Raw genomic sequence first — 25,830 nt, forward strand, 5'->3', positions numbered from 1 at the left:
AAGCTGGTCAGAACATTTTCTATGCATTGTTTTTTTACGCAACGATGTGGCATTGCATTGTTTCAATAAAGCATCTAAAGCAAGAAAAATCAACTGAAACTTTTCTTGAGTGTCGGAGATTTCAATATATTTTACAATAATAGTTTCGCAAAACATGGATGGTTTGAAGCGCAGCATTAAAAGGTGGAGCAAAAACCTACTTGAGAATTGAGATTCGAAGAAATCTAAATAATTTCTGTAAGGAAAATACATACAAATCATTTTAATTGAACACGACAGAAATGACAAAATAAAAAGGAAAAAAATGCAAAAGTCAGATATGAAGTACATACTCGTATGTATACAATTTAGTTACAGCTTTGAGCGGAATCGTATGTACGTTTATGGTCGGTTATACGGTAAACCCATAATTTCATTTCTACTAAAGGGTTTTCCAAAAACAGGTGTTATTTTGAATAGGATTGCGCCATCGAGAGATTATTAACAATTTTTTGTGGCCTGAATTGGATGGTATTGATCTGGACAACGTTTATTTTCAATAAGACGGCGCTACGTGCCACACAAGCAACGAAACTATTGATCTTTTAAGGGACAAGTTTCCGGACTGTGTTATCTTTCGAAGAGGTGATCACAATTGGCCACCGAGATCTTGTGATTTAACACCTTGTGAATTTTTTCTTTAGAGCCACTTGACAGAGAAAGTCTACGCCAACAGCCGAGGGTAGATTTAAGACCTCAAAGATGGAATTCGTGAGGCTATCGAAGACATAGGGCAGCCACTTTGCAATTCGGTTATGGAAAATTTCATAAAAAGGATATTGTCCTGTAAGCGTGGTCGTGGTGGTCATTTGCCTGATGTTATTTTCCACTATTAACGGTGTACATTCCTCTTTATAATGAAATAAAATCCGAACATTTATATTAAAAAGTAGCATTTTTCTTTGAAAATCAAAATAACACCTGTTATTGGAAAACCCTTTACTTACTTTTTGCAATAGTTAGCAAAAACTCCTTATTGTAAAATATTATCAGTCACTCTATGCTATTTTCCCGCAGATATGAAATACCTCTACTAATTTTTGGAATCAAAAAAATTCATGGAGAATAAAAGTAATAGCTTGTATTGTCAGAAGAATGGACGGAAATTTAGTCATAACGAATGATATGTGAATGCGGTTGTTAGCCGACCTCAATAATAGTTATATCGGATCGAAATGAAGTCGAGGGCAATATGTTTGGGCGAGTTTTATTAAGTTGCTATCAAGATAAACGCATATACCCAAAGTAAGTAAGCGTGTACCACCAGTTTTTCAAATTTCATTTGCGTCCTATTTTTTTGTCCCTTTTAGCGGCGGCCGCCGTAGCCGAATGGGTTGGTGCGTGATTACCATTCGGAATTCACAGAGAGGTCGTTGGTTCGAATCTCGGTGAAAGCAAAATTAATAAAAACATTTTTCTAATAGCGGTCGCCCCTCGGCAGGCAATGGCAAACCTCCGAGTGTATTTCTGCCATGAAAAAGCTCCTCATAAAAATATCTGCCGTTCGGAGTCGGCTTGAAACTGTAGGTCCCTCCATTTGTGGAACAACATCAACACGCACACCGCAAATAGGAGGAGGAGCTCGCCGAAACACATAACAGAAGTGTACGCGCCAATTATTTTTTTTTTTTTTTTAGTGTTCATCATATGTACCAAATATGTACGAGTAATTTTGCGTAATTAGGGACAGAGGTATCACGTTTTTTCTCCTTTTTAAATTTCGGCAATATGGGAGGTGGACGTGTTAATTAGGGAAGGCGGGCGTCGTAGCCGAATAGGTTGCTGCGTGACTACTATTCGGAGTTCACAGAAAGAACGTCGGTTCGAACCTCGATGAAACACCAAAATTAAGAAAAACATTTTCTAATAGCGGTCGCCCCTCGGCAGGCAATGGGAAGCCACCGAGTGTATTTCTGCCATGAAAAAGCTCCTCATGAAATTATCTGTCATTCGGAGTCGGCTTGAAAGTGTGGGTCCCTCCATTTGTGGAACAACATCAATACACACACCATAAATAGGAGGAGGAGCTCGGCCAAACACCCAAAGAGGGTGTACGCGCCAATTATATATATATATATTATATATGTATATGTAATATGTGTACCAAGTTTCTGAGAATTACATTAATTTTTTCTCGAGATATCGGACCCACGAATTGACGGGAAGACATTGCTAAACCGACTGCTCATGCTGAGTATTTTGGTTGGTGAATATGCTATATATGTGTCTACATCTATTTCGATTATCTTATGCTGGGTGCTCTTATATGAGAGTCGTTTGAAAATTCCGTGTAAAATGAGAGGGATGGCTGGAAGTTGAGCGATTTTTCTTTTCCATCACGAGAACGCCCCAGCTCACGCTTCAGCAGTTGTGGTCACAAAATTAATGGAATTAAGATTCGGAAATGGACTTGTCTCCCTCGGCTCCCGCGTACTACTATTTAATCCCCAATTTAAAGAAATAATATAGCTGGCGGGAAAAATGTTTTATTCAAACCAGTAAGTGATTGCAGAAAGGAATGGCTATTTTTCAGACTTGGACAAATCCTATAAATAAATGAGTTGTTCTTAATGAAATCCCTCTCCTTTTTGATGCTTTCTAGACATAATTCACTCTGTCTACGATTTGGTATTTTATCGCCATTATGCGTTACTCTACCGCATAGAAATCGCTTGTGGCTCTGGTAAATATGCGTACGGGATAAAAAATTATTATCAAGTTTTGAATCTTGGATGCGCTTCGGTACAACATTTATCAAGCTTATCGGTCTAGAGCTCAAAAATTTTGAGTATTTATTTTCGGGACCTTTTTTTTGCAACAAAAAAAGTTAAAAGCGATATCTAAATATTTTAGGCTTTTTATTTAACATCTTTTACATACAAAAATGAAAAAAAAAATTAATTTCTTTAATTTTAATAGTGTAAGAAATGGCACTGATGCAACTGTTTGCAACTGTTTCTACATGAAGTCGCTCGCGCAAGTAATTACTATCATTTTGAACCCAGAATCACTAAAATCGGTTTGTTTTTGACTAAGTTATGAGCAATTAAAAAACAATTTCTTATATTATATAATTAAAAAAAATCGATTTTGAGCCAAAAAACAAAATTGCCAATAAATCTTGAAAGAAAATTTTTTCGGGCGAACAAAAAAAATACGTGTCTCATTATTTTGACCAGAGAGCAACATATTTCAGTTACATCGAAGTCGAAGAACCTGACCCGAATAGCCCGGTTGAATTGAAATGGAAAGCACCAAGTGTGTATTAGGTGCGTAACTAAGTTCCTGTTTGTCAATAGTTGCCGCCAGCAGTGTGTGCTAGTCGATTCTAACATAACCTAAACGTCATAAACCATGCTTAGACATATGGTAAACTAACTGCTTCGACACATAAGTGATTTTGTTTCGGTATCATACACTTTTGGTTTTGTGAAAATGTCTGATTTTGTGCCGAATAGTCGTCATTTGCGGGAAGTGTTGATTTTCCCCTTTCATTCGAAAAAAACGGCAGCTGAAGCGCTTCAAGAGCAGCAAAACGTTTATGGAGATGTTGCTTTAAGTGAAACAACGTGCCGAGTTAGTTTCGGCGCTTCAAAGACGGTGATTTTAATGTTGAGGACCGTCCGCATGAAGCAAGGCCAAAAGCCTTCGAAGACGCTGAATTGGAGGCATTGCTCAATGAGGATCCGTGTCAAACGCAAGAAGAGCTTGCTTCAGTTTAGGAGTTACCCGCCAATCCATTTCCAAGCGATTGCATGCTGTAGAAATGATTCAGAAACAGGCGACTTGGGTTCCTTATGAGTTAAAACCAAGGGATGTTGAGCGTCGTTTTTTCTTTTTCGCCTGTGAACAACTGCTCCAGCGGCAAAAAAGGAAGGGTTTTCTTCATCGCTTCGTGACGGGTGATGAAAAACGGATTAATGACAGCAATCCAAAAGAAAGAAAGTCATGGGGACTGCCCGGTCATGCTTCTACGTCGTCGCCTCGGCCGAATATTCACACTGCGAAAGTTATGCTATGTATTTGGTGGGACCAAGATGGCGTTATTTATTATGAGCTATTAAAACCAAGCGAAACCATTACTGGCGATCGGTATGGACTTCAATTGATGCGATTGAGCTGAGCACCACGCGAGAAGCGGCCGCAATATGTGGAGAGGCATGAAAAAGAGATTCTACAGCATGATAAAGCTCGGCCTCACGTTGCCAAACCCATTAAAACCAACCTGGAAACACTGAAATGGGAAATCCTACCCCACCCGCCACATTATCCAGATATTGCGCCGTCCGATTATCACCTGTTCTGATCGATGGCACATGGCTTAGCTGACCAGCAGTTCCATTCATATGAAGACATCAAATCAGTTTTAACGCGACGGTATACGAGATCTACCAGAAAGATGGGAAAAAGTAGTAGCCAGTGATGGGCTACAGTTTCAATGATTCACTTGTAACCATTTTTTCAGAATAAACTTGTATTTTCACCAAAAAAAAAGCGAGAACTTAGTTGCGCACCTAATATAATCTCATTACCAGAAATACCATCAATTCTATTTGCAAGTGTATTTATAAATGTATAAATCATTTCTTTTTCTTTAATTTAAATTTTATATCCTTATGCGAAAACCCTTAAATTTCTAACTAATTTACTAATAGACAGTGATTTCTTTCAAACGTCCCACTCACTGCTCGGAAATTATTTTGCCATGAAATGCCGATGAACATCGGTCACGGCGGCTTAAAACTCTCGCTCATAATCATAATAAAAAAATCCTTTAACAAATTTCCAAAAATTAACTTTTCACACAAATTGCTCTGCAAAAGTTTAGCAGCAAGCCACGTACACTGAGCAGACACAAATTGCATGAAATTCTCCCGAAAAATTCAAATAAGATTCAAGTATTCAAAAAATAAATTTAACAAAAAACTCACCAAAGTAAAGCAGCAGCGCATGCAGCAAAGCAACAAGAACAAATTGCAAAAGAAGAGGGCAACTGTTGCAAGGACAGCAGCATCTGCAGCTGGAACTGTCAACAAAACTCATTAGTGCAAGGGGATATAATGTCCGCCTCTACCGCTCATTCGACTACACATTTGGCCGCTTTTCCCCATCCCCTTGCATATTCCCTCATTTTCAACTGCTGATACAGCAGCCATGGTATTTGCAACATTTCCAAAAAGCATAGCGGCAATGTGCTGCGAAGGACATGCAACTTTCGGTTCGGAGTTTCGCAAGTTTAGTCTAGCCACCCTTTCAGGAATTTCATCCCCCTGTTCGGCACACTTTCCTAATTTGGTTTTTCCTTTTTGGCATATTTTCTTTTATTTCCTCTTTATATATACATTCATTTTTTCATATCCATCTTGTTGGCCAAATTGTGTGAAACCACAAGAGACTAATAAGCGTGGTAATGCAGTGACATTGTGCGAATTTCGCTAGCCGCCTTAAAGTATGCAAGGAACCAACCCAAGACCAGCCCGATGCCGGAGTCGAGGAAGGAAGTGTGCTCGGTAAAATATGGTAAGTGCGAGCGGTTGCTCACGAACAAGTTGCAGAAGTGCGAGTAATAAGTAGAAAAGTCAGTGGCAAGTGCAACATTTGCATTTTTGCAGCAAGTTGCCCACGTTGTTGTTACTGTGGCACTGGCAGTTGCATTGCTCATTGTTGTGAGCGTGACGGCGTTTTTTGTGAGCTATGCTTGGCAATACTGTCGTATTGTTAAAAGTTGGAGCGTATAACTTCGCCGACAGTTGCGCGGCGCCGGCCACAAAGTCAGTCAACATAGCAACTTTTAACAACGAAAACCAAATTTCCTATTGTAGTTTGTGGTTTATGCAATCTGTTGCTATTTGCTATTGCCACTTTTTTATGAGGTTCTTGTTGCACAGCGCTACTACCATTTTTTGCAACGGCGTTTCTTTTCATTTCCAAAAGCTTGAACTTCTGTACCTTGCCCCGCCAAAGTCACACTTCATACATATGTACATGCAGGTGACACACTCATACATACTTATAAATACGAGCATACAAACACTGAAAGTTGTTTGCATCAATTATAAAAGACGTATCCAATTTGCGAAAGCATGGCATAAAACGGGACTCGGCATTGCAAACTGAATGTTGCTAGTTGCCAGTAGCTTTATTAGTGCAAGTGCAAACTTTACAATTAAGGTTGCCCCGTCACTTCCAACAGTCAACAGAAGAAGCGAAGATAATGTCATGTAAGTCTGTTGGTGACGGTTGCCACTTGTGAGTGTCATGAAGGCCGCTGCACACGAGCCAGCGTTGACAGCATGCAACACCGAGCGCGTTGAATCGCATTGCCCCAGTGCACTGCTATGCAACGAGTTGAATTGGATTGACGTGTGGCAACGTGACTGCGGCATTCGTACAAGCCCAAACAATTCATGTGCATATACGTACTATATTTATATATCAAGTAGGGGGGAGTGAATTCTTCTTTAATGGCTTTAGGCAGAGCTGCATAAAGCTACTTTTCTAGTCCAGAAATAAGGTTGCCAAATAGTACATATGTGCCCCATTCCACATTAAAAAGTGCCCCCTCAACATTACATTTTGGAAAAAGAGGCAAAATTAACTTACTATTTTTTTCACATGCATGCATGCACATACATACACGTATGTACCTGTACATATAGTTGCAATTTCGCCACGATTCACTTTCAGTTATTGTCGGTCTCTAGATTGACTTCAAAACGCTTTCAAGCCTACTAAGGTAACTTACCGATATTTAGTGCTATTGCCGTTTTTGCTGACATCAAATGACTTTTTGTGACCAGCTTACATTATGAATGATAACTTGTGTCTGTTTTTGGTACGCATTAATTAAACCAATTATTTTTACAATATTTTACCTTAGTACTGTATTTAAAAACTTAACATTGCTATTCCGAACGGCAGCCCTGAGAGTTGTTTCCGCCTGCGGGCCAACTGTTCAAGTAATAAGCGGTTCAATACCGATAAGCTTACTAGCTTTTGAGAGGAAAAAGTCGTGGGCATTTAAGAAAGAGGAATGGAAGAAAGAGTTAGAATACCTGCAGCACGCAAAATAAGGAATGAAATGCTATGGCAAGACCGCTGGGTTAACGAAATACGCGGCCGATGGACGACTAGGCTAATAAAAGGCGTCGTCACATGGTACAGTGGGAACTTCGGTGAAGTCAATCTTTATACAACCAAAATGCTTACGCGGTACGAGTATTTCCAGAAATACAAACACTCATTCTGCTTCATCCGCTGAAGATGACACTGAGAACATACATATTCTTTCAATGCATACGTTGGGAACAAGAACGTCGAACACTGGAGAATACAGACGTTTCGCGAATCATCAGTGGTTTCGCGAAAAAAATTTTCCGGATACAATGAGGAAGATGGGACGCCACTCTAAAGTAATGCGAAAGCGGTTCCAGGGTAGATGACAGTTCAAAACGAGGGGTAGTTTAGGGCATACCACTGCTGCGACGGAAGCTTTGATGATGCACTAGGCATTTTAAACCCTCTCATCCTAAAAAAATATACAAACTAAAAATGCCATTACAAAACAAACTTAAAACGAAGTTCCGTAATGTACGGCTCGATTAAAGTGAAAGCGATTGTTCCTTAGATAATCATTTAGTTTAGTTGAAGAGGATTCGATATAAACGCTTTTTGAAAAACATATCGCGCATATGGTGTTGGCGACTAAATTTAATCTTTTTCGACTTTTCAATCACATACATAGGTCTCGACTGAGGGTAATGGTCGCAATAAATAGATTGTTTGTGGCATATAGCGCCAGTAACCACAACTGTCATTTTCACGAAAAATCGGTATCACAAAATTGGTTATCATAGCTCGATAATACTCTCAAATGCTGCTTACGGTAGTTCCATCAAAGCCTTCAAAGAAATATGGTCCGATGATTCCGAGTGAACACCACTTCCAACTCTCCTGCCCAACAAACATTTGACCACCGTTCGGAAATGGACTTTGATATCCAATACAAATACTGAATTGAGAACGAATGAAAAAGAAAGAAATTTGCGTTTTTTATTAAATTTTTATTTTTCAATCATAGCGCTTTTTTATTGTTTCATTTAAAATTACCAAATACGATTTTTAAAAGCGGCTGAAATAAAAGACAGGTAAAGAAAATTCCACGGCCGCCGTAGCTGAATGGGTTGGTGTGTGACTACCATTCGGAATTCACAGAGAAAACGTAGGTTCGAATCTCGGTGAAACTCCAAAATTAAGAAAAACATTTTTCTGATAGCGGTCGCCCCTTGGCAAGCAATGGCAAACCTCCGAGTGTATTTCTGCCATGAAAAAGCTCCTCATAAAAAAATATCTGCGGTTCGGAGTCGGCTTGAAACTGTAGGTCCCTCCATTTGTGGAACAACATCAAAGACGCACACCACAGATAGGAGGAGGAGCTCGGCCAAACACCCAAAAAGGGTGTACGCGCCAATTATATATATATATAATATAAAGAAAATTCCGTCGGCACCGCACTTTATATACACGCACATCTTTAAGTAAAATTAATTTAGGCTAGCTGGAATTTGGAAACAAACTTAGAGAGTATTAGAGTTATATCAAAGTTATATAATCTGTAATATCAACAGAAATTTAATCTTAAAATATAATATAAAAAATGAGCGAAGCTTAAAGCCGATTTGAATGATATTTATGTCGACTCTAAATGAGGTAGGGCGCAATATGTTATCTTTAGCAAATTTGGGATATCTTTATTTACTCGTTTTGGTGATACGCACATTCACATAAAAGTAAGCGTGACAGTGCCTATTTTTGGAAATTCTACTCGTATCGTATTTGTTTGCTTGGGCTCTTTTTTTTTACCACATTTTAGTCGTTTTGCGTCATTTATAGCAGAAATACCACGGATCTTTGTTTTTTACAAATTACAGGCGTGGTTATTGGCCTATCTCACCATCAATACCAAACTACCTTCGATAAAGAGTAATTTGTGTACTAAGTTTCAATGAAATATATTCATTTATCCAACGCATAAACGGACAGGCGTTCGATTCTTTTATGCTGTAATATACAATGTTATGTGAAAAAAATTATACTATCATTGTGCACAAGTGCGCGCGGATATAAGAACAGAGTTCGGTATTTTGAAATGCCTCAACAGTACTCTGAAAATGCCTATAGTAGAGTTTGTCCATATACAAATTTGCATGTGTGTAGAAACTTCTAACCTTATTTGACAGCTAGTCAAGTCTCCGATGCAAAAAGATACTTTCTACAGCCAATTTGTTTTAAGTGCGAAATGCAGCATTTTTCACACTTCTCTAGCTTCGCGCAAGTCATCACTACTATTATTAATGTCAACGCTGTAATTTTGGAGCTGTGCAGTTTTTTATTGCCTTTGCGACTTTGAATGTGACTGGTGTAAGTTTACTTCAAGTTGGATCTGCCATACAGGCTTAAATGATTCTTTGACGACTCGTTAGTGGGTGAACTGTATCAATTTTTTGTGTGAACTTGTGAACATGCATATCGATATTGCATTCATGAAATTATACGTAGAAGACATAGAGTACTCTGTGAGCGTTTTACAAAACAGGAGCAACCATTGTTTCTAAACACTCATCAGTCACTACCACAGCTGTGGAATTCATCTTAATTGAAGTTAAATCAAATATTACATTTTTCATCGAATCGAATTTTATGATCTAATAGAACAGCGTGCAAGAGTCAAAAATATAAGTTGCTTGTCCAACGACCTAGAGTTATTTATGTTGGAAGAAGGGGTAATATCTTTTGCCTTTTCGTTAATATATAGATTTTCACTGGAACACCACTTCTGAGTTTTTTGAACTGTCTTGAAAAGTTATTGTCCAGTCCAGTTTGAAATTAGTGTACGTTAGTTCTATTTCACATTCCACAAACCCCATCCCTGTCGATTGATTCGCCAAGCGTCAGCACCCAAGAAAGAGAATTCGTAAAGTTTAAGCAAGTCGACTTTCTCCCTATATGAACGCCGTTTTAATGAGACTCTCGGAAACAGCCTTGGCACCATTGAAAATAATGAGTTATTCCAGTTTTATTAGGTATAACCAAGGCGAGTTGAATACAGAAAGTGGCATCGTCCCAAAACCGTTAGTTTTCGCTATTTTGACAAATGTGATGTCAGGCACCTTAGGAGGAGAAATTACATGTTTTTGCAAATTCAGTGAGTGGCTTCGGAGGAGTCTATTATTTCTCCACCTTGATGAAAACGTTTAAAACATTAGGAAATATCTCCCTCAGCATTCTCCATGTACGAAAATTCTAGTGTTTCACGAAATGATGCCCCTAGCGGCATGGCACACAGTAAATTCGGAAAGTGCGAAAAACAAAGCAGCAACTAAATATGAAGGCGACATAAGTGTGCTTAGGATTTGCAGTTTTTTGTACCGCGGTTAATTAAGCTGAGGTGCCGACAGGTAGCCTGGAACACACCTATAATATGCATATAAGTAGTTCGCAAGCAAATTAATTAATCGGCGCCAGTTTGACATGTCGTCTGGTTTTATTGCTTGCCGCCGCTTTTACTTTTGATTGCAGTTCATTTGTATTAATTCTTTTTGTGCAATTTGCATAATTGACATTTTGCGGTATTTCACGCGCTCGCTTGTGACATTAATGCACTCTTGCACATATATTTACATATGCACACTAATACAAACAAACCAAACAACAATAATATAGAGCTGCATAAATTGGATGTGCGATGTATAAAACTCAAAAACTGCATAGTGTGTGCATACATACAACATTACAACAACGTAAATTTGCGCACACATATCCTATCATATATGTGTATATATGTATGTGTATGCAGATATGGATAAACGTTGGAAGCAATAAGCCAAATGTGTTTGCATCACGTGACTGCCAACCATAAATTTCGATTTCGCTCTACAATACACATTCATATTTCTTTACATACGACTATATATATATACATAAGTACATAAATGAAACAATTTGTTTCATACATACATATATGGATGTGTACGTTGACCCTTTACACAAAAGTAAATGTGTTAATATACCAAACTGCATACCCACCAGGTGAAATTCTACTAGTGAAATAAATTTCTGGTTCGCAACTAGTTCGGTTTGGCTAATGGCGAACTAATTTGCTACTTAACGCATGTAGTCCGGGAGCCAGGGGTCGATTTTGGACTGCGTTTTATACCGTTAAATTCTTGACTATACTTGTGATTTAGCTTTCATGAATAACGAAAGTGAACGTCAGCTGGCGCACCCGCGGCGGGTGTGATTGTGGGACGGTACGAAACGTGTCAAAAAAAAAATGTCTACCACCTCATTTTATAAATACTTGTATGGTGGCCATCTACTCTAAAGGCGAGTTACGCTAAATTCATGAGTAAGGTCCAAAGAACAGCTCTTTTATGCATCTCTGGTGCTTTAAGGACTACCCCAAACAAAGCGCTAGAAGTGCTAATCAATTTGCCTGCACTAAATCTCGTAGGGAAAAACGTGGCCGCCGTCTCGGCGCTTAGACTCAAAAGTATGGCGCTATGGAAAGAACGGCGGTTCGGCCACGCCTATATTTTGCACACTCTGAACAGTCACAAACAAGAAATAGACTATTCTACTCCTAGACTTACCTTCGACAAGCTCTTCAAGACAAATATACCGTCAAGAAGGGAGTGGCAAACACCAAGGCCATGGAGAAGGGGGGAATTAAATTTTTATACAGATGGCTCCAAGCTAGACGATAAAGTTGGCTATGGAGTATTTTCGAAAGAATTAGGACTGGAACTATCCGTTCGACTACCAGACTACAGACTACTGCAGCGTCTATCAGGCAGAAGTTCTAGCTATAAACGAAGTGGCTACATAGCTAAATTTGCATGCCGTAACAAAACCGACTATAAACATAGTCTCGGATAGCCAAGCGGCTATTAAATCAATGAATGCGGCTATACTAAGATCAAAGGTTGCACAGGAATGCCGAGCAGCCCTAAATGATATTAGCGTCGTATTCAAGGTCAGCCTTATTTGGGTTCCGGGACAGAGAGATATTGAGGGAAACTGTAAAGCTGACGAGCTAGCCAGAAAAGGTACTGCTCTTCAACTGCTTAGTGATAAAAGTACCATTGGAGTACCTTTGGCCACGAGTAAATTAATAGTAAAAAACAACATTATCCAAGAGGCCAATTGGTCATGGGAAGCAGAAGATACATGCGTAACAGCCAGGCTACTATGGCCGCAAATAAACAAGAAAAGAACAAAGGAATTGCCTAGCCTCTCAAGAGAAGATATCTCGAAGGTCGTGGCTTGTATCACCAGCCACTGGCTATTTGGAAGGCATTCTTTGAGACTGGAGTATTTATTCTCCCATGAATATTGTAGAAGCTGCAAAGATGAGGAGGAGGAAGAAACAGTAGAGCACTTCCTTTGCAATTGTCCAACCTCAGCTAAAATCAGAGCAGGTTGTCTAGGTAAACACTTTTTCAATTCTCTTACCGAACTATCTGACGCGGGTATTAGACCAATCCTGCGCTTCATAAGAGCCTCAAAATGGTTTCACGAAAGTAAATAAACAAGGTTCCCGTGTCGCACAGTGGTATCACAACGAACCTGTGAGGTCTAAGTGAGGTGGTCATACGGACCGACTGCCACCACAACCTAACTCATTTTATACCGACTGAAATTTTTTTCATGTAGTGTTGGCATTTAGTAAAATAACAAAAAAAATCAGCTGCGCCGTAGAGGGAGGAAAATACGTCAGCTGAACGTAGTGGTACATTCTTGCTTCGGCTGACGGTCGTTCCACCGCTATAAACGCAACTGACTGTAATTATTATATTTTCATATGTATCCAAAATTACGTAAAAAATTTCAATTTTTTTTACAAGTTCACCTGTTCAGCTGACGTGTTTTCCCCCCTCTACCGCGCAGCTGACTATTTTTTTGTATTCTACTAAATGTCTACAATATATGAAAAAAATTTGAGCGGTATAAAATGAGTTGTTAAAATTTTTTTTCGACACGTTTCGCAGCATGCCACGCACGTACCCACCGCTACTGGACCACGTGACGGTTGGTTTTGTCATCCATTAGATGGCGTCTGCCTTCAGTATTAAAATCAGTCAGCATGAAATGATGAGGTCAAAATGACCCCTGGCTCCCGGACTAATATTGCGAAAAGCCTACGGCTCCTAACGCTATAAGTTGAAAGTTCGATACGAAACGGATCAGAAGCTGTAGAATAGAAGCTGTAGTAGACATTAAAAAACTAGACGAAAAAACCCGTGTGAGGTAAAATTTTTTTTTGTCTTATCTATTTGACCATCTGCAACAGTTTGACTCAATGCCATTGATTAAGAAAGTTCCTCTCGAGCTTGACTTGGACCATTACGGTAGCGCAATAATACGCTTCTTCTGGTTCTTGTTCAGAACTACAATAACAAAAACAAAAATAGCGGATTACAATTGACACTTTCGGATTTGTGGATTTCGGCGAATACAAGTAACGGGAAATAGTCATAGTTCTAACTTCACCAGAAGATAAGTTCAGTAATAGTGAATGTACAAATGTATATCTGTTTTACAGGGTGTAGGAAAATTCTTTTCCTCCAACTGATTCTCTTATTAATAAAAATAAGTCTTTTAAGGATTTTTTGGCCGTCGGTGTCACTTATTACGTTCATTTTATCAATAACAAGACACACAAGTTTGCATTATATATTTTTTTATTTACTATTTAAAATTTTTGCAAATAAACAGTTGACGTATACAAACAAATAAGCATTGGAAGTGTAAAAGTCGGAATAAAGATTTCCATCACTCAAAATCACTTTTATTTTATTCAGTAAAAAAGTTTTTCAATCCAAAAGTTGATGACTAATTTTGCGCCACCTTATATAGGGTGGGCCATGTAAAATTAGCTTTTTGAATCGGCTATAAAAAAACGAATCAATATTTTTTCAAACTTTTTTTTTTATTTTGAAGATTGAACATTGTTATTTATGAATGAAAAATAATATCGTTCAAATGACTGCCACGACTGGCTTTACAGTAGGCCATTCGATCAACCCAATTTTCAAGCACATTCCCGATTGTTTGGGCTCCAATTTCATGAATGGCAACTTCGATTTCGTGTTTTAAAACATCAATCGTCTCTGGATGCTTCGCATAGCATTTGCCCCTAACGGCTCCCCACAAAAAATAGTCCACGGGCTTAAATCACAGCTCCGAGACGGCCAATTGATATCGGAATTTCGGATGACTATTCGGTTTTCAAAAACGGTAGTCAAAAGCTCGAGTGTAACTTTGGCAGTGCGACAAGTTGCACCGTCCTGTTGAAACCAAATGTCGTCCATGTCATCCTCTTCAATTTTTGGAAACAACTCGTTGAGCATGTCACGGTAACGCTCGCCATTTACGGTAACCGCGGCTCCTCGCTCATTTTCGAAAAAAATGGCCCGATGATGCCGCCAGACCAAAAACCGCACCAAACAGTGACTCCTTGTGGATGCATTTGCCTCTACAGTAACGTGTGGATTTTCTGAGCCCCAAATCCAACAATTTTGCTTATTGACGTAGCCACCGATGCGAAAATGAGCTTTATCAGAAAAGATGATTTTTTTTTTTAAATTTCTCACAGTTTGAGTAGAAGACTCACCAATTTGGAAATAGGTTTTCAATATTTCCCAATTTTGTTCAAGCGTATAGCGTCCCATTTCGTAAATGTCAAACCTTTAAGTAAATTATGAACACATTTGACATGTCATTTGTGCTACCATTCTCAAAAAAATAGGTGGTTTAAAAAGCAAACGCTATATGGCTCACCCTGTATAAATTTGTTTTTAATTGTTAAATTGTAAAATATTAAAAAAGTAAACAAGACATAAAAAAAAATTTCATTTAACGCATATGAATTTCCTAATGTATTACTATTCAAATGAGTATTAAAGTACATGACAACTTAATAACCACGGGTGATTTTTTAAGAGCTATAGGAAAGTTTTTCAAAAAAACACAAGTAAAATTCAGAAAAATGCGTGAAATTTTTATTTAAATCGATAGTACAGTCAATATAAATATATGTTTGAAGATTATTTCATTCAAATGTTGACCGCGACTGCGCTTCAAATGGTCCATGCGCTTAGTCCAATTTTGGCATACTCTTTCCAATGTTTCGGCCGGTATCTCACATATAAATGCTTTAATGTTGTCTTCCAATGCGTTAATTGAAGCAGGCTTGTCTGAATAGGCATGAGCTTTAACATAGCCGCACAAAAAATAATCTAAAGGCGTTATATCGCACGATTTTCCAAGTTGTTGAATAACAGAGGCCCAAATGCTGCGAACGGCGACGAATCGATAATTGATGGTCATCATTAACACTGGCCGATACAGCTGCGATATTTTCTTCAGTTCGCACTCTAAGTAAGCGTGTTGGTGTCCAATAATGTAAATTTGGTTCTAAATTTAGTCACAATAGCTCGAATAGCCGCTTCAGTTGGTCGATTAAACTGACCATAAAATGGAAGAAGCGCGCGATAAACTTTCCTAACAGAACACTCATTTTTATAATAAAATTCCATGATTTGCAAGCGTTGTTCGTTTGTAAGACGATTCATGGTTAAATTACAAACCAAACTGAAGATGTTTGACAGTGAAACAAAACACGAAACGTGCGTCAGCTGTTTAAAAAGATAATAGCTTAAAAATCACCCTATATTTTACATACACTATTAAAGTGCATTTCTTATACAAAATTTACGGAAAACTTTGAGCAATTTTGGGGACATCCGAGTAGTATTCATGAGTATTATTTTTTTAGCAGATAGCGACCCTATTCAAAAACATGTTCGAAGAAAAGATTTGTCATACCTCTTTTCTTAACTAACAAGCCTCTCAAACAGGTGGAAATCATTTTCAAAAATATTTTCTAAAATATATGTTCTTAAATTTCCTTCATTTGACATCGATACTTAATTATTTAAATTATTTATTATTAGTTATTTGATATATTAAATTAAACTTTAAAACAGGTGGTAACCCTAATCAGTATATATTCTAAATTAAGATTCTTCAAGCCTCTTTCCTCTTATTACATATCATTTATTTGATTATTACTTGAACTTATTGTAAATTTCCAGAAAGATGGCAACCCTCTTCAAAATATTTTTGAAACAAAGTTCTTATAATATTAATAGGGTAAAAAAGCTTTTAAGAGTGCAAGTTCTAAATACAAGGTGGCGCAAATTAATCACCCTATCGGAAGTATTCAAAAACAAAATTGGATGATTAATTTTACGCTATCTGTATAAAAGTAATTTTTAATTTGTCTAATTCTGGGCTTAAATATAAAAAATCATAATAGGTCTATTTATAAGTTCGTGCGGTTTTACAACAGATGGCGTAACTTGATTATTATTCCATCGATCCACATTTCCAAACATTCATTGGAGAGCTACTGTCGTAAGGCACAAACGTCAGTATAAGTTTTTTATTTGAAGCGTAAACAACAATATTTTTACCACACTTGAAAATGTCGAATTTCGTGCCAAATAATGTGTTTTTGCGGGGAATTCTTCTTCATTATTTTAATATGAAGAAAAAAGCAGCCGAAAGTCATCGTATCTTGGTGGAAGTTTATGGTGAGCATGCTCTATCTGAGCGAACGTGCCAGAAGTGGTTTGCACGCTTTAAAAGTGGTGATTTTGGCTTGGAAGACGAAGAACGCGAGGGTGCGCCGCCAAAGTTCATGGATACCGAATTGGAGGAATTGCTCGATCAAGATCCGGCTCAAACGCAAGAAGAGGTTGCAAAAACTTTGGGAGTTGATCAATCAACCATTTCCAAACGTTTAAAAGCCATGGGAATGATCCGAAAGGTAGGCCATTGGGTGCCGTATGAATTGAAGCCAAGAGACGTTGAACGCCGTTTTATGGCATGCGAACAACTGCTTCAACGGCACAAAAGAAAGGGTTTTTTGCATCGAATTGTGACTGGCGATGAAAAGTGGGTCCATTACGACAATCCAAAACGTCGGGCAACGTATGGATACCCTGGCCATGCTTCAACATCGACGTCGGCGCAGAATATTCATGTCCTGAAGGTTATGCTGTGTATCTGGTGGGACCAGCTGGGTGTTGTGTATTATGAGCTACTGAAACCGAATGAAACGATTACGGGGGATGTCTACCGACGACAATTGATGCGTTTGAGCCGAGCACTGCGAGAAAAACGGCCGCAATACGCCGATAGACACGACAAAGTTATTTTGCAACATGACAATGCTCGGCCACATGTTGCACAAGTGGTCAAAACATACTTAGAAACGCTCAAATGGGATGTCCTACCCCACCCGCCGTATAGTCCAGACCTTGCGCCATCCGATTACTATCTCTTCCGATCGATGCAACATGGCCTGGCTGACCAGCACTTCCGTAATTACGATGAAGTCAAAAAATGGATCGATTCGTGGATTGCGGCAAAACCGACCGAATTTTTCACAAAGGGAATCCGTGAATTGCCAGAAAGATGGGAAAAAGTAGTAGTAAGCGATGGACAATATTTTGAATATTAAATTTGTAACCATTTTACGTCAATAAAGTTTCAAATTTCGAAAAAAAACCGCACGAACTTATTCATAGTCCTATTATATAAGAACTGAATTCCTGAATTCCTGAAAAATTTGTCGTATCAATAAAATTAGTAATTTAAAGGTGGATAAAATATTATGCATGTGAAAAAAGTGCTGAAAGGTAAAGAGGTGGAGGAAGAAGATGAAAGGCGACAACAGCAAAATTTCTCAGTGGTGGTGCTGAGATGGTTGGGAGCGTGCGGATTACGAACGATGACTATGTTTGCGTCGACCGCTTTATGCTGCTGATGAAATTTATCAGATTTTTAATGTCAGCGCCCGCTATATCAGCAGGCGTGGCAAAGAAGTAGGAGCCACAATGCCTAGATCTTAGCCCCGCCAGAGCAGGGCAGCTAAGGAGAAGGTGCTGAGATGATTCCACCTCATCCTCCATACATCCAGCGCAAAAAGGACTCGAGGTGATTCCAAGTCTCACAGCATGTATTCCTCGCGCATTGTGTCCTGTGAGAGAACCCACGAGATTAGAGAGCTGATATTTTGTCAGCCTCAGAAGCTCGCTCGAGCGCCTCCAGTCCACACGTGGCCAGAAGGATTTCGCGACCTTACACGTTTGTGTACTTGCCCAGCGCTCGCTGAGTTGGTGCGATGCCCATCTTTCCAGGAGCAGACCGCAGGTAGTCAGGGGGATCTCCCTTCGCGGGGAAATCACCTCACATGTACTCCACAGTTCTCAGTAGCATGGCATTTTAAGGAACCTTCAAGATGAAATCACCAATGATTGCATCATCTACCCACAAACCATATGGAATACTACCAGCATGGGCATACATACATATTTGCTTAAGGCTCCCTTCCTGTGCCATTTCTTTTTTGATACTTTTGTGTTTGTTGTAGACAATGTTTAGTTATACATGCAACCCTTAGTTGTGTTGTACAGACCAGCAAGGTTTTTGTGCTCAAACTAGTGGCACACAATGATTTCCGTTCACTTTTACGGGGCTTTATTGCTTCCATCGTTTTTTCCAAATATTTTATTATTTTTTGTTTTGATATTGATGTCTATGTAGCACCCGGCACATCACCTCATTCGTAGCAGTTTGTATGCACACACGTGAACATTGACCTAGGAACAGAAATTATTTTAATAGGTTTCGCTTGCAATATTCTATTTCTATACTGTCGTCTTTGCCAATTTATTAGTTTCACTGCCCTCTTTACTACAGTTTTGTCAATACCGCATTTTGTCTCTCCTTCAAAGCTTTCATGTTTAGATTATTTTTGCTGTTAGCTTTTTAAAGTTAGCCTTTTTTCATTTGTTTTTGTTTACCTTTTATGTTTTCTTAGCTTTTTAGGCTTAATGTTTCCGTATCCGGTTGTCAAAGGTGTGCACACCGGCGCCACCCTTAAATCTTTCCACCCGATGACTGTTCATGGCATAGCTAGCACAAGCGAGTACGAATCTGCATTTATGGCGTGAAGGGGGTTTTTGTTAAAAGTTTATGGTGTCCTTAATGCTTGAATTTCCGTTACAATGTTTGCACTTTTTGGCAGGAAACCAAACGAGGTCAGCTTTCTTACACATTTTGTAAAAGAGTAGCTTTTTGTAAATATTTTTGTGTAGTGGAATTTGAACTCTGCCTTGTGGGTTACAGCAAACTCATACCTTTCATCGGCGTTCGTTGGTACAATGTGATTTGGGTGCTAACTAAGGATTAATAGGTTTACAGCTTTGTCGACATTACGGCAGCTATCGTAATACCCAAAACAGGTGCCACTAAGCTAAACAAATTCTCATAGACAGCCTCAAACAATCGTACTTATATTTCTGATGTGTATAATTGCATATTCATAGGTAGTCACTTAAAAATAAGAATTAAGAAAATAGAATTGCAATTAAAACACAACAAGCTACAAAAATTCAATAGGCACATCGTTGGAGAAGTAGAGCTTGATTTTATTTAGGCTTTAACTTATCCTTATACAATAAAACTTCAAAATTAAAAAAATAGTGGCTCTTAGAACAAAGAAACTGAGTTACCAAAATATATAAAAACAAAAGTGAATCAAGAACTTCACCGTAATCAATACATATTAAGTATTTATGGCTTTAAATTAAAAAAAGGCATCATATTCTGCAAGGGGATAGCCTAACTATGACGCTAATATTAATGACTTCCTCCGCCGTATAGAGCAAACACCGAAGGATATTTATCCTGTACACGTGCAACAAGGTACCCACATTCTTTGCAAAGGTAATAGCGCTTGTAGTACCATCCACAATTTGCACTTCCCGCAAGAGATGTCAATGTTAAAAGCAAAGCCACTTCTGAAAAAACATATAAGCCGTAGATTGTATTCAGTAACTCAAAGAAAACTTTATTGGAAAATATAAAGTATTAAGGGGTTATACGCAGTTATGAAGCAAATAAAAGACGGGTTGTCAAGGATTTATCCTGAAGAAACTTCAGAATATTTTAATTTGAAAATTTTTGGCGGTTATAAAAGCATCCTTCAAGAACATAACAAAATTTTTTATTTATGAAAATGTTGATTATAGAGCGCGCTGCAGGCGATTTCTGTAACCTCCTTTAAAAAAAGACGATTTACGGTGTACATCGTAACTCAGGATTGGATTATCTGAAATCAAAAAACCAAACAAATTTTGTTAATATATTAGATTATCTAGTAATTAATCGTTCAGCTAATCAAAATAGTGAATTTTCACAAAATGGCAGCTTTTAAAAGAAATGATTTCGATTTTTACGTTAAAATTTGGCCGTAAATTGATTATAAAATGGAAAATAAGTATCAGATTTACAAAAGGAACGATTAATTACTAGAAAATGTATCTTTAAAGATTGAGTTAAAACGGTTGACCGATCAAACAAGCCGTTTTCGAGATATCGTGTACACCGACTTGAAAAATGCCGCTTTGAAAAAAACACGTTTAAAGTTTCAATACCTACCTTAAAACGTTCCGAGGCATCTCTACATATTTAGGTATAACTCCGAAAGTATTGCTTAGATCTACTTCAAATTTCGTGCGTATACTTTTGAATAAATGTACATTACAAAAATGCAATAAAAAAAATCGATTTTTTTGAAAGTCATAACTGCGTATAACCCCTTAAGTTAAGCAGCTACGTGATCTTAGTGTTGTTTTGTTTTGTCGCCCCTCTATTGCAAAGACATCAAGTTATAGTTGGCAAACGAGCAGGGTCGTATTTTGCTGGGCTTCGAATAATATGATATACACAACTGTGAATATTAGTTCCGATTATTTTATTTTATTTGTTATGTCCATCATGAGCACGCCTACAGAGGAAATCCGCCAAACAGTCGATTCAGGAAGGAGGATGGTTCCATATCTAGAAATCCACGCAAGTGGGGAAAGTCACTGATTGCTATACACTTGCGAGGCCTCGGATGAGAACAAATAATTTCGAGCATTGCGAACGAACTAAGGATTACGATTTGAGGGCACGCAGCTGGAATGGCCCTTAATAGGGAAGGTGCCTTTGCCCAGCTGGTTGATGTCCTCGTAAGGACAAAGGCAGACATCACTGCCATTCAAGAGATTCGATGAATGCTGTAAAAGATCGTGCGTACAACTGTTGTCGTATGCCGATGATATTGACATCAGGAGGACAAAACGAAGTGCTTCCTGTCTTCAAACAAACAGTCGTCGCACTCGCGTACCGGCACCCACGGCACTGTTGGTAGTTATCATTTCATTTATATGATAATAGGAACTAGCATTAACACCGATAACAATGTCAGCCTTGAAATCCAACTTATAATCTCCCTTGCCAACAAGTGCTACTTTGGTCTAAGTAGGCAACTGAATAGTAAATTCCTCTCTCGACGATCAAAACTAACACTCTACGAGACTCTCATCATGCCGTCCTAACTTATGGCGCAGAAGCGTGGACAATGGCAACATCCGATAAAGCGACGCTTGGAGTGTTTGAGAGAAATATTCTGCGCAAGATTTTTGGACCTTTGCACGTTGGCAACGGCGAATATCGCAGGCGATACAACGATGAGATGTATGAGCTTTACGACGACATATAAATACATACATAGCGCAGCGAATAAATATCCAGCTGCTACGTTGGCTGGGTCATGTCGTCCGAATGGATACAAACGCCTCGGCTCTGAAAGTATTCGATGCTGTATCAGCTAGTGGTAGCAGAGGAAAAGGAAGGCCTCCTCTGCGTTGGAAAGATCAGGTGGAGAAGGACTTAACTTCACTTGGTGTGTCCAACTGGCGTATTAAATAGTAGATAATTTATCCAGCGCAAAATGCTCCACCTGACATAATTAGATTTTTGAAAAAAGAGAAAATGCCAAAAATGAATGGGAAGAATATTTGCAAATTGAAAATGTTTAAAACGAACACGTTCTTGCGGGAGGAATGGAAAGCAGTCATAAACAACTACAGCTCATCCAAGCTCTGACCACTTGGTATGATTATTTATTGAAACAATTACATTTAAAAGTGTAAGTCCTGGGTTCGATCCGCACTAAATAAACAATACGGCCAATCAGTGTTTTATAAAGGGTCGACTTTTGGCAAATGCATTTATATAAAAACACATACCTATATCATACATATATTTAACTGGCGTTTACACCCTTTTTGGGTGTTCGGTCGAGCTCCTCCTTTCAATTTATATTGTGTCTTGATGTTTTCCACAAATGTAGGGACGTACAGTTTTACGTCGCGTCCATTTTTTATGACTATCTTTTTCATGAATCAAAATCTGTTCATCTACTTTTATATGCAATAAACGTTTATTTTTTAACAAGTGTTTGTAATTTCCTCGAAAAAACTGATCAACCGTATGCGCTAATTTGCATGTGCATACTTTTTACTGGCTGTTTAAATTTGTATGTTTTGACAGTACAAAAGAAATTTTCTACTCTCCAACTGTTTATCTGTAAGGTTTTATTTTTCATTTTGACGCTAATGAACAAAAATTGTGAATTTACCGAACAGATTATCGTAGCCATCCTGTTGACTGGCTGTTGGACATTTCGTTTTGAAGAAGACTCGCTGCTGGTTTTTGTTTATACGCTGGTAATCCCAAAGTCCATTAAACTCGAACTCAACAAGTAAGGAAGTGCTAAATTCGGTCTGGACCATACTTTAAATACCACCGCACATTTTAGTAAAATTTAATTTAGCAGGCCCAATTTTTGGAATCAAACTTATTCAGAGCCAATGAGAGTAGTAGCTTGCAAGACCAAAGGGTCGGACAGAAATTTTATCTGTACATATAACAAGTGTGATTAGTTTTACCCTGCACTAAGTTTGGGCGCGTTTTAGTAAGGGTTTATTGCAATATACGAAGGTACCTAAAACTAAACGCGCTAGAGCAAATTTTCCAAAATTTTCCTATAATTCTTTCTCGTGGTTAATCACTTTGACCAAATTTTAGGAATTTTATTTCATTTCTAGCGAATATAAAACGCTATTTCCTTTTTGAAAATTACCTTTATGTGGGTATCAACCTACCTTGGATAAAACGTAATATATTGAGTTTCATTGAAATATATAATTTTAGCTCGTGCTAACGACCACGCAGACGGACCGACTTGGCTAAATCGACTCCTCTCATCACTCTTAAGCTGTTACATGCAACAGTTATGTGAAAAAAATCATAATACCCTTGTGTTCACTAGGTTGCGGGTATAAGAACAAAACAAAAAGTAAGCAGTTTTTCCATGTTGACATCAGAGATGACAACCACTCACCGGTGGCAAGTGACGGAGAATTAAAGCTGCTGATGGTGATGCTGATGGAAGCGTTGAAAAGTGCCGCAATACATGGCGAGAATGCGCAGGGATAAAAGTAAATGAATCAGTCGGTGGGTGAGAGCTTGAGTGATGAATGTTGTTACTGTAGCTAAGTTTGAAATGTCCCTTCGAACGTATAGCGACTCCTTCTACCTATGTATGTACATATTTACAAGTATATAGTTTGTATGTATAAGTGACAGCGCCGCATTAGCTTGTCGTAGGTAGCTGGCTCATGAACGGTAATGGGAAAGGCGAAGAGAAGTGATTAATGACAATAATTTGTGCTATGTACGCAAATTAAAATGAAATAAAACGGAGAGGACTTAGAACTACCTTATACATACACATACACATGTACAAATGTGATCACGTTTGAAGGAACCTCAAAATAGAGCGGTGTGAGATACATATGTACGTTAGCAGCCAGTTAAAATTGCTTAAAAAAATTGGTACACAATTCTGGGGTAAGACTGACAAATAAATTTACATATGTACATATATACGAATGTTTGAAACAGTTACCAGGGAAAATCTAAGGAAATAAAAAATTCAGTGTAATTTAAATAGCAAACCCCATTTATTTGGCCGGATATACAACCCACGAAGATCCAAAATTGCCATTTTCTTAATGTGGTGCAAGCCCTCTTTGCTTGTACAAATATGCGGTCAATCTGTAGGCGTCACTTTTTTGCAGCTTCCCAATTTTTTTACTTCCTCTTTGTGTTCGTATTACATGCAATTTAACTACTCAAAAACCAAACGGGAATGACGGGCATGGTATGAGGCGTTGTAGAAATTATATTTTCCTCCAGCGTGCTGACCTCAGTCTCAAGTCAGCTACTGCCTCGTTTGCCGTACTTTATATTGTCATTTATAACTAATTACAAGAAATTCTCTTTCCGTAATATTTTTTGTTGATGCTTTTTTGTGGTTGTTATTGTCCTTACTGTTTTTGTATTACTATACGGTTCGTTGCCTTTAATTACATTTGAAAGGCGCTTCATCGCCACAGCACGGTCCAAAAGTGAATTTTTTATTCTCTTATTTTAATTCTCCTTTTTTGCTACTGTAATATCAGGGGGCTGATTAAATGTGGAATAATTGATGGCAGGGTCAACGTCATTGATTGCATGAGGCACACAGAAACTGAAACATTGCGAAAAACTATTCGGTAGGGAGTTGTGTAGTCAGGAGCATCTCATGGTTTTCACTTTTCTCCAATTTGCACTGACCTAATTAGTTACACACATATGTATATTATATGTATGGTGACCGACGTAGCCGAATGGGTTGGTGCGTGACTGCCGTTCGGAGGTGAACAGGTTCGACTCTCCGTGCATAAAACATCAAAATGATATAAATGTTTTTCTAAATCGCGGTCGCCCTTCGGCAGGCAATGGCAAACCTCCAATTGGCATTTCTTCCATGAAGAAACTCCTCAAAAAATCATTTGCTGTCCGTAGTCGGCTTAAAACTGTAGGTGTCTGTATTTGGGGAACAATATCAACACGCACACCTAATGAAGAGCGTAACCGCTAATTATGCATACAACTTTTTCGTTTCAGATGTCCTGACAAGCCACCTATCTTTTTTAAGACGCTTACTTTGGTGTAAAATATGTAAAAAAAAAATTGTTTTTGTATGCTATTTGATGTCAATAATAACATACTATACTATAAAATAAAATCGATCGAATTTTATTTTCTTAAAAAAAATTCCTAAAAAATATCTATAAAAAATGAGTATTCCAACAGATAATTCGAATTAAAGCATTTTTATCTTCAAATTGCTGCCCATTCACATTAACCTTACGAGCTAGTTATCCCCTTAGATTTTCAATGATGTTCAGATCTAGGGAATACGGTGACCATGCTAAAGTTTCAACGTTTTAGGACGCAATCCAAGTTTTGACCAGGCCCTGTTGAAAGATGCAATAATTTTGTACAACTTTGAATTCGAAAGTCATAGTACGATATTGCTCCTCAAACCATAACACCATCTTGACGGCTGTGATGTCGACTGAAGTACCTTTCCTCCTTTCTTAAGTCATGGAAATAGTAATTGTATTCATCCACCCCATCCAGATTTAACTTCTTTTCGTCACTAAATACTACTTTTTTCCATTTATCATTATTTGTAACAAAACTCCGAACCATGTGGTCCCATGAAAAACTGAGGCGGGACCATGAAAGTTACTGCCTCTAATCAAGTGAACCGTACAAACAGTCTGCCAAATTTTATCAAACCGCTTTCCATAGTCTATATAAGTTTGCTCGCTGGTTTTGGGTCGTAAACCATATTGGCCTTACGAGGAACGGAAATCAATATTCCCAAGTCTAAATTGTTATTGTCAAAGAGCTGGAAAACAAAGTTACTCA

General features: G+C 38.2%; 1 protein-coding gene across 1 annotated transcript in view; it reads left to right on the plus strand.

The window, feature by feature from the left end:
• Positions 1-25,830, plus strand: part of LOC128863570 (protein O-mannosyl-transferase TMTC2) — a 204,279-nt gene that overhangs the window by 104,170 nt on the left and 74,279 nt on the right. The gene's annotated exons all lie outside the window — the stretch shown is intronic.

This window comes from Anastrepha ludens, chromosome 5 (assembly GCF_028408465.1).
Source record: "Anastrepha ludens isolate Willacy chromosome 5, idAnaLude1.1, whole genome shotgun sequence".
NCBI classification, from domain to species: Eukaryota; Metazoa; Arthropoda; class Insecta; order Diptera; family Tephritidae; genus Anastrepha; species Anastrepha ludens.